The sequence below is a fragment of the Cnephaeus nilssonii genome, assembly GCF_951640355.1.
Source record: "Cnephaeus nilssonii genome assembly, chromosome: 3".
NCBI lineage: Eukaryota > Metazoa > Chordata > Mammalia > Chiroptera > Vespertilionidae > Cnephaeus > Cnephaeus nilssonii.
The window spans coordinates 81,105,158-81,121,057 of record NC_137074.1 but is presented as its reverse complement, the minus strand read 5'-3'; the positions used below and the strand labels follow the sequence as shown (position 1 = coordinate 81,121,057).

General features: G+C 37.2%; 1 protein-coding gene and 1 long non-coding RNA gene across 10 annotated transcripts in view; one reads left to right on the top strand and one right to left on the bottom strand.

Annotated features, from left to right (window-relative positions):
• EPHA6 (EPH receptor A6) overlaps nt 1-15,900 on the top strand; it is a 1,012,702-nt gene that overhangs the window by 477,300 nt on the left and 519,502 nt on the right. The window lies entirely within an intron of this gene.
• The window catches only part of LOC307097097, a 613,772-nt gene that overhangs the window by 284,071 nt on the left and 313,801 nt on the right, over nt 1-15,900 (bottom strand). The gene's annotated exons all lie outside the window — the stretch shown is intronic.

Here is a 15,900-nt window from a genome sequence, read left to right as displayed (position 1 = left end):
CTCCTACTAAATATATAGAACCTAGGGATTTGAATTTTAAATTGTAATTTTATTGCAGGCTTCCTGATTAACTTGGGAAAATTACTCACTGCATTTTTTTCTACTCAGTTTTCTGATTTTAAAGTGGTTACATTCATTTATTTAACATGCAGTTTAAAAACACTGCCAATCAATGATCTTATAAAATTTTTCTCAATGTTTGGAGAACAGATTTTTTTTTAAAACAAAAGTGTATAGGATTTGGTTTTATTATTAACACAGAAACTTACTATATACTCTACCAAACTTTAGTTTCTCTTAAAATCCTCATAACTATCTTTTGGTGGGATAGTTTTTCACTCCTGATCATAGAGTGAGCGCCTGCATTTGAGTTTTAGACCCCATATTTTCTTATTCAAGAAATATATGGCCATATGCAAGCATATTTTGGGGGGGTGGGGGTGGGGTATAAACTGTCCTTTTAAAAACTCATGAAACAAATATAAACTATTATTTTTGAGCCAGATGCCCCAAGGATTAAAAAGCATTATTTTGCCTAGAACCAGCACAAAAGTGAAATAAATGAAGGAGACTTAGTTTTTTTTTTTAAGTTGGAAGGATCTTTTCTATTAAAAAGCAACCTAGGATGGTTTGTGAAGAGTAGATGAGTATTTTTCACATTGTGAAGAGTAGGTGAGTATTTTTCACATTGTTTATTTTTATCTGAAAGAAAGTTTTAAAAGCACTGACTGTCCATCAGCATTAGAAACATTATAGAAAGATTGGAGGACAAGTCCATATAATTGTATGACTTGATCATTTTGTTACAAAACTATGTGTGTAGTTTTATATACTTTCTACTTAAAGAAAAAAAAAGAAATGTAGTTTGGGAATTTGTCTCTCCTCAATACATTGCCAAGTCACATATATGTTCCTGGAAACCCAAAATAGCAGTTATCATTTGACTTTTCTAAGGTTGTGGCTAGGTTAGAAAAGAAGTCTTTTATTCAACACTAGAGGCCCAGTGCACAAATTTGTGCACCAGTGGGCCCTCAGCCTGGCCTGCAGGATCGGGCTGAAACCGGTTCTCCGACATCTTCCAAGGGGTCCCAGATTGCGAGAGGGTGCAGGCCAGGCCAAGGGACACCACCAGTGCACGATGAGGGCCGGGGAGGGACGCAGGAGATTGGCCAGCTGGGGTGGGGGGGGGCGGCCCACAGGAGGGCTCCACTGCATGTATGGCCCAATTGGCCAGACTCCAGCAGCAAGATAACCTACCAGTTCGAGCATCTGCCCCCTGGTGGTCAGTGCACATCATAGCAACTGGTCAACCAATTGACTGTCTGCCCCCTGGTGGTCAGTGCACATAATAGTGAGTGGTTGAACGGCCTTAGCATATCATTAGCATATTATGCTTTGATTGGTTGAATGGGTGAATGAACAACCGGACACTTAGCATATTAGGCTTTTATTATATAGGATATTTCAAGAAGAATAAATGGCCTTTAGGGAACAGCATGGTTGAACTGAACCTACTCAATAATATATTGCATTTCCCTGGTTAATTAGCCAACTGTTTCATTCTTATAGTATAATAGAAAAATTAGGGCTCCGTCACTACATATGCAGCATTTTGTACTCTGTATGTTAAGAGGAATATTTCAAATCAAATAATACCTCAAGAGTTGAAATTAAGGATAACAAACATTCATAACTTGCAAGAAAATTATATATAAATTCCATTTTTATTATTTTACTTTTTATTCTCTTTTCATAATAGCCTTTTATTATAAAAATATAAAATAAATGGAGAAAAATCTAAGCAAGATCTTGGATTAGCTTAACACCAGTACAAAAACAGTAATGACAGTATTTGAAGCATAAATGTAACTGCCTGGATTAAAAACTATTGTGGATTCCAATCCTACCTAATAATAGAGTAATATGCAAGTTGACCATAACTTTGCTATGCCCACGATTGGCCAGGAGGTGCAGGGGGGGCGGGACTCGGGGTGGCCGGGGTGGCAGATTGGGCTGGCAGGATGCTGAGCTCGCGTCACCAGTGGTGGCGCGAGCTCAGCGTCTGTGCCATGGCTGTGCTGTGGCACAGAAGGGGCCTCTGGGGCAGCGAGCCCACATCCCACCGCCGACCATCAAAAGCGGGGAGCTGTGTGTCTGCTCCAGCACCAGCGGACCCCCTGCCATCAAAAGTGGGGAGCAGGCTGCCAGCAGTGTCCACGGAGTGTGCTAGGCTTTGCGGGGCAGTGGATATGGCCTGGATGGCAGGTTAGGCCTAGGGGACCCTATACGTGCATGATTTAATCATGCACTGGGCCTCTAGTAATAATTATAATTTGAATGAAGACAAAAAGTTTCTGGATATCCTGGATAGAGGATAGTAACATGTCAGATATTACTCTTGACTTCCATGTACACAGTGCTCATATGTCACTCCGATCGCTCTAACCCCCACAAAACATGACCATACTTCCATACACATGTAGTAGGCAGCAGACCAACCTTGGTAAATTATGGACATGTTTTACCAACAAAAATTTGAAACAACTCATAGATACAGAAAACACACTAACCAGAAGGGAGGGGAGTTGGGATGCTGGGTGAAAGAGGTAAAAGGATTAAGTACAAATTGGTAGTTACAAAACAGTCATGGGGATGTAAAGCACAGCATAAAGAAGCCTATATAATAAAAGCCTAATATGCAAATTGTCCCCTCGACTGGGAGTTCGACCACTTGCTATGACGTGCACTGACCACCAGGGGTGGCACGGAACATGGTGGGTGTCAGCAACACACTGTGACCTCTCGCTGGCTACCTGGGGGCGGGGGTGACGGGGATGGAGGTGCAGAGAGAATGCAGGTTGTCTTCCGAGCTCGCTCTCACTCCCCATGCTACCCTTCCCCGGGGCACCAGGGCTTGCACTCCAGGGAAGCCCCCTACACTCAGGTGCCAGGAGCCTGTGAGGAGCCCACCCTGCACCTGCACGGTGTCTTCTGGGTGAGCTTGGCGGCAGCCACCGGGACCACAGGGCCCGCTCAGGCTCCCTGTGGGTTCATGCATGGGCCGGGCTACAAGGCCGGCTGGGAGATAGCGTGCAGCCCGCTCAGCTTCCTTGCAGCACCACTGGGAGGCCCAGAGGCCCACACTGCTCCCTGGCCCACAGGATCCGGCCATGCTCACAGCATCTCCATGTGGGGACTTGGGCGCCGTGACTCAGGCAGAGGGGGATGCACAGGGGCCCAGGGGCCCAGGTGCTGCCCAGGGCCCAGAGGTCAGCTGGAACCTACCCTTCTATACCAGACACTTGTGCTTCGATCGCCGGCCAGGCCTAAGGACTGCACCCGTGCACGAATTTTGTGCACCGGGCCTCTAGTATAGTCAATAATATTGCAATAACTATGTTTGGTGCCAGGTGAGTATAACAATATTGGAATGGGGAGAACACTTTGTAAGATATATGATTGTCTAACCTATAGTGCACACCTGAAACAAGTGCAAAATAATATGAAATGTAAACTGTAATTGAAAAAAATTAACTAAAAATACTGGAAAGTAGGAATTGAATGAGCTACAGCTCTAGCCAGACACATTAATACCATGCTCTCTAGTAGTTACTCATTGACTGGAATTTGGGGGTCCCTTCCAAAGTGTGGTCTACCAATTGCATAGAAAGTCTTTTGAAAAGTTAATTATTTTAACAAATGGCTCATCTCACCTACATGTTTTATAATCTAATTCTTCTAGAGAAGCCTTACCTTCAAATTTTGAGGTCAATTTTGCTATTACCTAACTCACTGACTTTATTACCCTCACTTTATGTTGTAAATAAAATCTTAATAATGGTTGCCTGATATATCACATCACATTTGGCTATGAAATATTTTTTTTTATGAATTGATTCTAGGGGCAGAGCTCATGCAGTTAACTCTTTCCCAGCATATTCTTAACTGTGTTTCACCAACATCTACTTATATCCAAGTATGTTAAGCCCTAAGGCTTTAGTACACATTTTGCTCACTCTCGGTTTGAATGATATTCTCCTCAGCCCCACTCGCTTTTCTAGAGATTGAGGCCAGTTTAAACTCCAGGATCTTCGTAGGTCTCAGCCCCTGAAATTCCATACAATGGAGATATAGTCAGATGCCCTGTATTCAAATGTTAACCTCACTACCAGTAGGTAACGTATAGAAACCAATGTGCAAACCAGTGAACTGAGGATAACTGAGCATTCCTCAGAGGGTCGCTGTAAGCATTAATTATGATGAAGACATTGATGATGACAATATATAATTAGGCTATTTTTTAAAATATGCTTTTATTGATTTCAGAGAGGAAGGGAGAGGGAGATAGAAACATCAATGATAAGAGAGAATCATTAACTGGCTGCCTCCTGTACGCCCCCTACTGGGGATCAAGCCTGCAACCAAAGCATATGCCCTGACCAGGGATTAAACCATAATCTCCTGGTTTATAGGTCGATGCTCAACCACTTAGCCACACAGGCTAGGCATAATTAGGCTATTTTTATCATATGAGCTGTTAATGTCAGATCCCCATCAGAATAAAATACACTAAGTTTCTCTATTCTTAGCTGTCATTTGAGCTCTGAGAAAATTGAAACGTGTTTTAGTTTTCACTTTGCAAGTTCAGGAAATTCTAGTTTGTCTTTACATTTCCCTGCTTTTTCTTTTTTCTTTTGCATCTGCTTTTACAGGTAGACTTACAGTAATTTTTCTGTCACTAAAGATGAATCTCAATATCTTCAATGACTTTTTTCTTCCACTTGAAAGTATATTTTCAGCGTACGTTGGGTGAAAAAAATTATTATAGTAAAGGATTGGTGTTAAAAGGCATGTTTGAATTTTAAATCTATAAAAACAATGTTTAAAAGTACCAAAAATTGGGCTTTGCTTTTTTAACTCCCATGCTATCTAGACTGGTCCATTATATTGGAGTTATTTTTTATAATTTATGTCCTCAAAATTAAATTCCTAATAATCCTAGCTATTCCTAATGCACAGTGCTGACATTCATCTGAAGAATCCTTCAGGATGCCTAGAGCTGCATGGAGATGGGCCTTCTCTTTGCAAGAGGAGGAGAGGAATGACAAGGTATAAGGCAATACGGAATCCCAAGGAGCAACACACAAGGAGCAACTGGAAAAGAACTCTTATAGTTTAAGTGGAAGCGGAACAGGGGGTCACATTTGGTTTGCCAGTGGGGAAGCTTGAATTCAAGACTTGTAGGAAGTTCTGAAAATTATCTCCTCTTATATGCAAGAGAGCCAAGAGCCAGAGGTCTAGGTCACAGTGTATACATACATAATTGAGAGTTCAGAATCGTCAGGAGCTTAGGTCTGTTTAAGATAAATATATACATCTATAGAGGAATCACAGGCTCCAACTGAAGTAAATAATGCCATCATGGGACATTATAATGTTGAAGTCCTGAATAGTTTTAAAACTCAAAATGTAAAGACGACAAATAGAAGAGGACAGGGACATGGAATTGAAAGAGCTCTAACAAACTAACTAGAAGGCAACACTATTCCATTTCATTGATGAGGAAAATTAATCTAAGATTGTATGAAGGATTCACTTAAAATTAGTAATTTAAAGGCAGAGATTCAATTACGTAACCGAGTTCTCCTAAGCCTTAATTCATTTGAAAATAAAATATTCTCTAACTCCTCAGCTCTAGTTGGAACAACGCTCGGGTGCCCATCCATCCAAAACTAAAGGATCAAAAGTTAATGTTACTCTATCCCTTCAGTTATAGAGTTCTTAACAGAGAAGTTCTCTTAACAGCATTAGTAGCACGTTTATCAAAACAGAGACTTCTTAGTGTGTAACTTGTCTAACTTTTGTTTCAACTTAAAACCATTCATCTAGTTGCATCCTCTGTGAAAATAGAAAAGGCTCTTAATTCATTCTTCACATAAAGCATCAGTTAAAAAGCAATTTTAAATTTAAATAAAATTCTACTTTTACATTATATATTTTAAAAAAACAACTTCTAATTGTCATTACTTAATCACATCAGTATTCTAAACTCTTTCAGCAGTTCCATGATATTTTCCTTCCTTTCAAATATGGAATCAAAAAATATACACAGTATTTCACTTTTTTTAAAACAGGAGAATAATTTATTTTATATATAATGTCTATAATTTTTTCTTAATATTATCTAAGTATTTCTATATCCTGTTTTAGTTTAAAGACAAGCTATTAGGTAAAGTTAAATGATACAATTAAAAATTTTAAATAGAAAATACAAAATGTGACTTTACTAGTTACGTCATGATTTGGGGGTTGTTTAGATATTTGTGCAAGCAATAAATTACTTGAAAATTTCTGATGACTCTGCAATATCAATCCATTTTTACAAAATCTCATTTTAAAAACTTTTTCTAAAATCAAGAATAAATTATCTGCTTAGTTCCCTTCTCCCACCCTTCTCCTTTTCTATTTCTTCTTCTCTATCATCGACATTTTGTCTCAAAATTGTCATGGGTTTATAATCTTACTAAACACTCTCAGAAAATAAAATGTTATCATATTTTAGACCAGAGACTATAGAAACATTTAGTACAACACAATAATTTTATTAGTAAACTAATTCTCTAGATTATCTAACAATGGGGCATTTTTAATGATTTTTGTAGTACTCCATTACACACTGCTATGACATAAACAGATGCATTAAAGTAAAAACATGTAGGTAGATTTTAGATTTGTAGTTTTTTTTTTCTTTCTCTGTTGTAAAGCTAACATGTTTTTACAAAATAGAAGGCAAAACTTGACGAAATATAATGTGGCATCTGAAATATACTAAATTCTAATCTTCTGTTGACCAATTTATTCTATATTCTCTGGCGTAAAATCAAGATTTGAATTTTTTCCTTAAGAAAGACAATAAGGCCCAGGCGGTGTGCCTCAGTAGTTGAGTGTTGACCTATACACCAGGAGGTTACAGGTTCGATTCCAGGTCCGGGCACATGCCTGGGTTGCTGGCTCAGTCCCCAGGGGAGGGCATGCAGGAGGCAGCCAGTCTAGGATACAGCTGATCAATGTTTATGTTTCTCAGTTTCTCTCATCGATATTTCTATCTCTCTCCCTCTACTTTCTTCTCTCTCTAAAAATAAATAAAAATGTATTAAGATAAAGAAAGACAGTAAGCAAAATGTAGCCGAAGAGAAATATGTTATCACACTCCCCTTCCTTTTTAAAAACTCAGAGAGAAAAGGTCTCTTCACCCAAAGTGTATATTCCTTTTCGACTGCATAGCCCTCTCTCGGAAAGTACATAAGCTTGTGGGAAGTTTGGAAGAGGGTCCAGCACAATCTGTGATTCTGCCAACAGCATACTAGTCTAGCTGAGAACTGGGAACGAGAGAGAGAAATGACACTCCTTGGACCCAAGGGCTGCTGCCTTTTTTCTGGACCTAGAAACCTAACGTATTTCTGACCTTGAAGGGGCAGCTTATTTACCACATCATTGTGTGTTCTCAGGGGGGGAAAAAAAAAGTATAAATTTAATTATATCCTTGTCAAGAGGTAATTCCATCTCAAAAATTAATTTTCAGTGCTTTGGAGTTATTGCACATTAAAAAATATTGTCACACAGAAAACATGGGTGGCCTGTCACAAACATTATGAAACTATTGACCTTACATAGCTTCATCTGCACAACTATTGATTATTTTCTGTCTTTATTTTGACATTTCATATGATTTCATCTAAGATTCATCACTGTGGAAATGTCAAGTTTAAGGGTGTGCTTTTATTGTTTGGAGAGAGCAATCTTAGAAATGGTTTACTACTTATCTATTTGAGGCAGTAGGCTGGATTCATCAATGTTGAAATGATTCAGCATCAAGTTATCACCCTTATTTTGCCAGAGGTTTTCAGATTGCTCTTTTTCCCTCTTGAGAAATGAATTGGGTTGTCACGTTGGATTTTAGATGTCAATAATTTCTTAACTGGGCTTTAAGATATTAAATGAATACCTTTAATTTGAGGACTTCCTTGGATGTGATCAACACAATTGTTAATTCAGTATAGTTTCTGTTGGGAAGGCAATAGGGCACTAATACATTTCCAAATACCAATTACATTAGGACACAGTAAGGAATCAACATTTTAATGCAATTTTATCATATAAACGTTTTTTTCTTGTCCAAATTTTTAAACTAGATTGTTCATGTTGTCTTCCCTCAACCCCATGAGATATAAATGGAGTTTTAAAGACCTTACATGGGGGTCTGTGACCAAAATATGTGAAGATATGTGCCTCTCTTTTGCTAACTTTTGTAAAAATGACATTTGCAGTGTGTTAAGAGATAAACCGAGGACTTCACCTGAGCAGTGAATAATCTATGTGTAAATAGATTGACGTTTGTTAGTATAAAAATGGGAAGAAGAATCAACAAATTACTTGTGTTACTATAGACTAGTTTCAAACCGGTCAACATCATGTAAAAATCAAACATCCAGGCAGAACCAGCTACTGAATTTGCAAGTCTCGGTGCAAAATGAAAACGTGGAGACTTTTGTTCAAAATTATTAAGTATTTCAACAACAGCACACATTCAACTGAGTGTGAGACCCTTCTAAGCATTGGAGCAGCTGAACAGGTTTGCGTGCCCATGAAGCCAGCCTTGTTTCCAGGTCCTGTCCCTGAGAATTTAACTTTCTAATTCCATTTGCTAATGAAGAATTCAGTCTCTCTGCACTGCGCTTTTTCTTTCTAAAGAAAGTAACCTCAAACAGATAATCTATATATACACTGAAATACCGTTAGCTAACTAAATTTTTTTTTAAAGTGAAAGTATGCAAAAATCTCATTTTGCTTGACTGTTTTTTAAGGTCTCTGAATCAGAGAAATGTTTTAAATGTTATACTTCTAACAAAAGTAAAATTAAATAAAAGTAAAACAAAAGTACATTGCACTTAATCATTTTTATGCTAACATTTCCTGTTTTTGGAAGGCGAATCCAAGAGGTTCAAGTGTCTCTCTATCTGTAAACAAATTTGCAGAAAAATGTAGCGTTAATGAAAATGGCAGTCCATACCAGGTGACCTTTAAAAATTACCCACTATTCTCAAAATGACACTGCTTTCCACAGCAAATAAGAAACTATTATTTGGGTTTCATGTTCTCAGCCACTTGCTATCAAAGCAGTAATAATTGATTTGAAAGAAAAGAAAAGCATTACAATATGACTATATCATATGTATTAATGAAATGTTTTGTATTGGCCAGAAAGAAATGTTAATAGATGAGATCTGATGCTATAAAATACATTGGGAGATTTATTCCATATGATTCTCGTATTATGAGTGTTTGCAATGATTTACAAGCAGTCATTGTACTAAACTGAAATTACATTTTTAGTGACATGTTTTTTCTTTTAATTGAATTTAAAAACTAAGGTTTTTATAAATCTTTAATGTTTTAATTATGATATTTGATTCAGTGGGGAACAATTCTCCTAATGAGAGCTGTCTGACATAATGACATTGCTCAGTGTATTGTTTAATCAGATTTTCTTTCAATTGCAGCATTTGCAACTTTCTTTTACATATTCAAAGCAGATGATGTTATACTAACATGTGTATTAATGTTAATTGATGTTATTCAGGTGGTTGGCAAAGAAAATTAGACCCCTCAGGGTATCATCTTCTCTTGTAGTTAAAAAAAAAAAACTTTCAAGATCAGTGCATATAAATTTGAACAAAATACTCTACTCCACATGCACTATAGATTTTCTAAGTATTTGATCATGAATGTCTCTGACAAGATAGACTTCTCGTAAAAAGAGTTTAAATAATGGAATGGGTTTATAAAACATTGTACATAACTGCAGAAACTAATTTTGACTATAAAACTATAAGGAAAATGTTTTGATAAGTTTGTTAATTTTGTTAATAAAAATTTTATTCTGACAACAGAAAATACAAGGTAGGAAAAAGGTACATGCATGTATGAAATGAAAAATAATTAAATATATAGGTTAAAACACTTAACAAACTGATGTGGGTTATGTTTAAAATAAACTTGAGAATAAGGGATGGAGGAATGTCAGGAATAAAAAAACACATCAGTTTAGTGTGTCAAATGTTCATGTTCATATACCAAGATCTGTTTTAAATCATGAGACTTTATTTAAAAAATATGTCCATGGAACTTGTGATCTATTTAAAATCTTTTGTACTCTGTGGAAGAGAAAACTCTAGAAATCTGTCATCCAAAGCAAGTATTTAATTTTATATTCAAATTCACACATAAAAAAATACTTTAAGAAGGAGTCTAATAAAATTGCAAAATGCAAATGGTATCTATTGACTTTAAGCAGAATAAAATTGAAAGTAAAAGAAATATTTTCTTTCCCCAATAGTACCACAGGGAGGAAGACATACAGTTTCAAAGCACTAGAGAAAATACAGAGAGCAGTCTTTTAATTGAAATGTTCAAAGCCGAATGGAAGTGAGAAAGTGTAGCAACTGAAAAGTAATTTGCTGTCTGCTAATCTAAGAATTATGATTTTTATTCTGTCATGACTAACTGAAATTTTAAGCTTTTAGGAATCTCCTATTTCCTCAACTCTGCTAATTAAAAATTTTAGTGTATGTTGCTTTAAGTTGCAAAGCATTGTCCATTACAACAGAATAATTCATTGTCCATTACAACATATATATATTTCAAGCAGTGTGCTACAAAGGTGTATAAAATATATGTGTGTGTTGCATGTACCTTATACTGGTATTGTATGAGAAAGACTGTTCTTGCTCTGAGCTGAAAGTGAAATACTGGAAGTTGTCTTACCCAAGAGCCACTATATTGAGAATAATGTCACTCTTAGAGAATTCCAGATGGCACAATAGACATATTGTAATCTGAAAATATTCCCATGAAATTTCCTTCAGTTACAACTGTGTCCAATGACTGAGTTTTACTTACTGTACAGATAGGAAAAGACAACTGCTGCTACTAGCTTTTTACAGAATTGTATACAATATTTAGAATACTCTGTCTTTGATGCTGTAAGTCAGCTCCCCTTTTTATCTTATTTTCAGCCTATCACATTAAATAATACAACTTTCATTTTTATCCTGAATAAATATTTCTAGCTAGCTCAGTAGTGACCATCAAGGGGGGAAAATCAATCAGGAAAATAATCTAAGATGTGAAAATTACTCCATCTGCAGAGATTTAACTGCCCATTCCTGAGGAAAAGTGAATTAAGAATACTCCCTTAGAAACTACTTAGAACTTAGGAAGCATAAACTTTTATAATTCAAGTACTATGCTCTTTAAAGAAGTTTCAGTTTTTTAGTCTTTGGTCAAGCAATTGGAGGCACACACATCATGAAACAGAAAAACCTTTCCCACAGTAAAGGACAGAATAATTTTAAACAAACTGTTGAACTGCTGTAATTGTGGTAGAAAAGTACTGGAAATCGGATGAGATTTCTAAGAAATATGATTTGCCTCGTTTCAGATCCTCTGAAATTAAATGTGAGAAATGTCTTAATTTGCATAAAAATGGCCTGACCAAGCCACTAGTGCTCCTGAGCACAATGTTGTGTATCAGAGTTTTATGAATTCAAACAAGGACTTATACCAATACTTTCCCTATTATGAAGTAGCTTCTCAGTGGCAGGGGGAGAGTTCAGTCTTCCAAATACTGCGAATAACACTCTTGCCCTGGAGGCTATCCTGACTTTTGTTGTATCAGGAAGGTTGAGCCAGGAACGCTTCTTCTTGTCACATTTAAATTCAGCTACATTTTTTTAATAAACCAGGAAAGTTCACTGTTAAAAGTAATAAGCAGTAAATTACCTTATAAACTATAAAAGTACTTTTAATGCAACGAATCCTCATCTACTTTATATATTTACTAATTGTAAGTTTGTATAGTAAGTTGTCTTAAGTGCAATTATTTTCCTTTTGTTTTGTGAACATCAAAATACATATGAGTTACTTTAAAATTTGCATGCAGTATGTCTTAGTATAAACAGAGAAGGAAGGAAATGATGAGTAAGAGGATTTCCAAGTTTATTTTTTAAATATTTATATATTACTTCTTTTAATAACAGTGAGTTCATTACATGCTAACATAAATGGCATCTTTATAAAAACCTAAAGACGTTCTCCAAACAAAATAATATTTAGTGAGAAGAGGAGCCTTGGTTTATGTTTTAATTGATATTTTTATTGAAATGACTGTAGATTCAAATGCAGTTGTAAGAATAACGTAGAGAGATCCTGTATACTTCTTATATATTTTGTACAAACTACAGTATATCACAACTAAGACATGAACATTGATATAACTCACTAATTTTATAATTTTATTCAGCTTTCCCCACTTGTAATTGTCCTCTTTGGGGAGTGTATGTGTGTATGTTAAGTTATATAAAATTTTATCACCTATGTAGGTTTATGTATCTGTGACTATTTATTTATTTGTTTTGTTTATTGGTTGCTTTTTGTTTTATATCCCAAATACAAGTGAAATCATTTGGGTTTGTCCTTTTTCATCTGACTTATTTTACTTAGTAAAATCTCTCCAAATCCATCCATGTTGCTAATGGCAATATTTCACCTTTTTTATGGCTGAGTAGTCTTCCATTGTGTATATGTACCACTTCTTTGTTCAAGCATCCATTAAAATATCAAATATCACTAAAACAACAAGGATCCCTTGTTTTGCCCTCCACATCCCCTTTTCTTAGACAAGTATTAATTTCTCTTCCATTTCTAAAATTGTGTTATGAAAAGATATTTAAATGAAAAAAAAATTAAATGTATATTATATAAATGGAATCATACAGTACGTAACCTCATGAGACTGGCTTTGCCATTCAGTATAACTCACCCTAGAGAGCCATCCAAGTTGTATCAATACTGTCTTCCTTTATATTACTGAGTAGTGTTACCTGGTATATGTATCTCAGTTTGTTTAACCATTCATCTGTTGAAGAATAACTTGGAGGATTCCATTTTTTAGCTATTACACATAAACTGCAAAGTACAGTCTTGTATAGGTTTTTGTGTGAACATAATTTTTCATTTCTCTGGGATAAATGCCCAGAGTGAAGTAGTGGGATCCTATGGTAATTGCATATTTAGGTGTATAAGAAGCTGCCAAACTGAATTTTAGAGTGCCTGTACCATTTTACTTTCTCACAAGCAAAATATGAGTGATCCAGTCTTTCGGCATCTTTGATGTCATCACTGTTTTTTATTTTAACCATCGCATTAGGTGTGCAGCTATGGATCACTGTAGTTTAAATGTGCATTCTCCTCACAGCTAATAATGTTGAACACTGTTTCATGTGCCTGTCTACCATCTGTATGTCCTTGTTAGTGAAATGTCTTTTGATATCCTTTTCCCATTTTCTAATTTGATTTTTTTTACTGTTCAGTTTTGAAAGTTCTTTATATTTTCTAAATACAACTCTTTTGGCAGATATGTAGTTTGTAAATATTTTCATTCTCCAAATCTGTAGCTTGTCTTTTCATCCACATGACATGGGTTTTCACAGAGCAAATGGTTTTAATTTCTTTGAGATCTAACCTATGAATTTTCATTTTCTGAATCATAGTTTGGTGTCAAGTCTGAGAATTCAATGCTGAGTCCTCGATCCTAAATATGTGCTCCTATGCTGTTTTTCCTAAACTTTTTGTTTTGCATTTTAGTAAATTTGCATGTAGATTGTCTGTAATTCACTTTGAGTTGCTATTAGGTTTATGGTGAGTTTTATTTTTTTGCCTATGGATGTCCACTTGTTCCACTGCCCTTTATTCTAAAGGATATATACTTCCTCTACCGGATTGCTTTACAGCCTTTGTCAAAAATAACTTGATCATATTTACATGGTTCTATTTTTGGATTCTCCATTCTGTTGTACAGCTTTATACTAGTATATCTATATTTTCTCTAATACCATACACTATCTTAATTACTACAGCTACAGAGTAAACCTTACTATCAAGTAGAATGTTTCTATATTCTACTTTGTCAAGATAGTTTTAGCTATTCTAGGGTTGGTATCCTTCCATGTGAATATTTGAAAAAGCTTGTCTATGATTACAAAAAGAGTTTTCTGGGATTTTTATAGGAATTACATGAATCCTATAGATTAATTTAGGGAGAATGGACATTTTTACCATGTTGAGTTTTCCTGTCCATGAACAGAGTATGTCTCTCCATTTAGTTTTATCTTATTTGATTTGTTTTTTCAACACTATAATTGTTACATGCAGATCTTGTACATTGTTAAATGTACACTGAGTGGCCAGATTATTATGATCTCTGAATGCATAATAATCTGGCCACTCAGTGTATATCCTGTATAATAAAAGGCTAATATGCAAATTGTCCCCTCGACCAGGAGTTTGACCAGCAGGCAGGCCGGCCAACCGCCTATGTCCCCTCCCCCTGGCCAGGCTGGCCGGACCCCATCCATGCACGAATTCATGCACCAGGCCTCTAATACACACACACACACACACACACACACACACACACACACACACACTGAGTGGCCAGATTATTATGCATTCAGAGATTTTAATAATCTGGCCACTCAGTATATATGTTACTATTTTATTTGGAACAATTATAAATGGTATTGAGTTTTTTGGTTCTTTTCACATTTATTGTTAGTATATAGATATGTAATTGATTTGTATGTGTTGATGTTGTAACCTGCAATCTTGATGAACTCACTAATTAGTTATAGGGAGTGGGGATGTAATTTTTCAAGGTTTTCTCTGAGGACAATCATGTCATCTGTAACCAGAAAAAGTTTTATTTCTTTCTTTCCACTTTATATGCATTTTATCTCTTTTTGTTATTCCAGTGGCAGGAATGCCCACTACTATGTTGAATAAGAGTGGTTATAGTAGACATTCTTGCTTTGTTTCTGACCTGAGGTGAAAACATTCCATTTTTTCACCATTAAGTTACCTACAGTTTTCATACTGGAATATGATTTGTATTATGTAGAGGTAAATACCCTCTATTTCTATCTTGCTGAGTGTTTTTATCATGAGTGGGTATTGGGTTTGAGAAATGCTTTTTTCAATTTCTTGATTACATAATTTTATTCTTTTTAAAAATATATATTTTTATTTAAAAACTAGAGGCCCGGTGCACGAAATTCATGCACGGGGTGGGGGGGCGGGGGGTGTCCCTCAGTCCAGCCTGCACTCTCTCCAATCTGGGACCCCTTGAGGGATGTCCGACCGCCCGTTTAGGCCGGATCCCAGTGGGATCCGGCCTAAACGGGCGGTCGGACATCCCTCTCACAATCCAGGACTGCTGGCTCCCAACTGCTCGCCTGACTCTGCCTGATAGCCCCTAACCACTTCTGCCTGCCAGCCTGATCACCCCCTAACCACTCCCCTGCCAGCCTGATCGACACCTAACTGCTCCCCGGCTGGCCCAATTGCCCCTAACTGCCCTCCCCTGCCGGCCTGGTCCCCCCCAACTGCCCTCCCCTGCTGACCTGGTCTCCCCCAACTGCCCTCCTCTGTTGGCCTAGACCCCCCAACTGCCCTCCTCTGCAGGCCTGGTCACCCCCAACTGCCCTCCTCTGCCAGCCTGATCACCCCTAACTGCCCTCCCCTGCCGGCCTGGTCCCCCCCAACTGCCCTCCCCTGCTGACCTGGTCCCCCCCAACTGCCCTCCCCTGCAGGCCTGGTCACCCCCAACTGCCCTCCTCTGCCAGCCTGATCACCCCTAACTGCCCTCCCCTGCCAGCCTGGTCCCCCTCAACTGCCCTCCCCTGCTGACCTGGTCTCCCCCAACTGCCCTCCTCTGTTGGACTAGACCCCCCAACTGCCCTCCCCTGCAGGCCTGGTCACCCCCAACTGCCCTCCTCTGCCAGC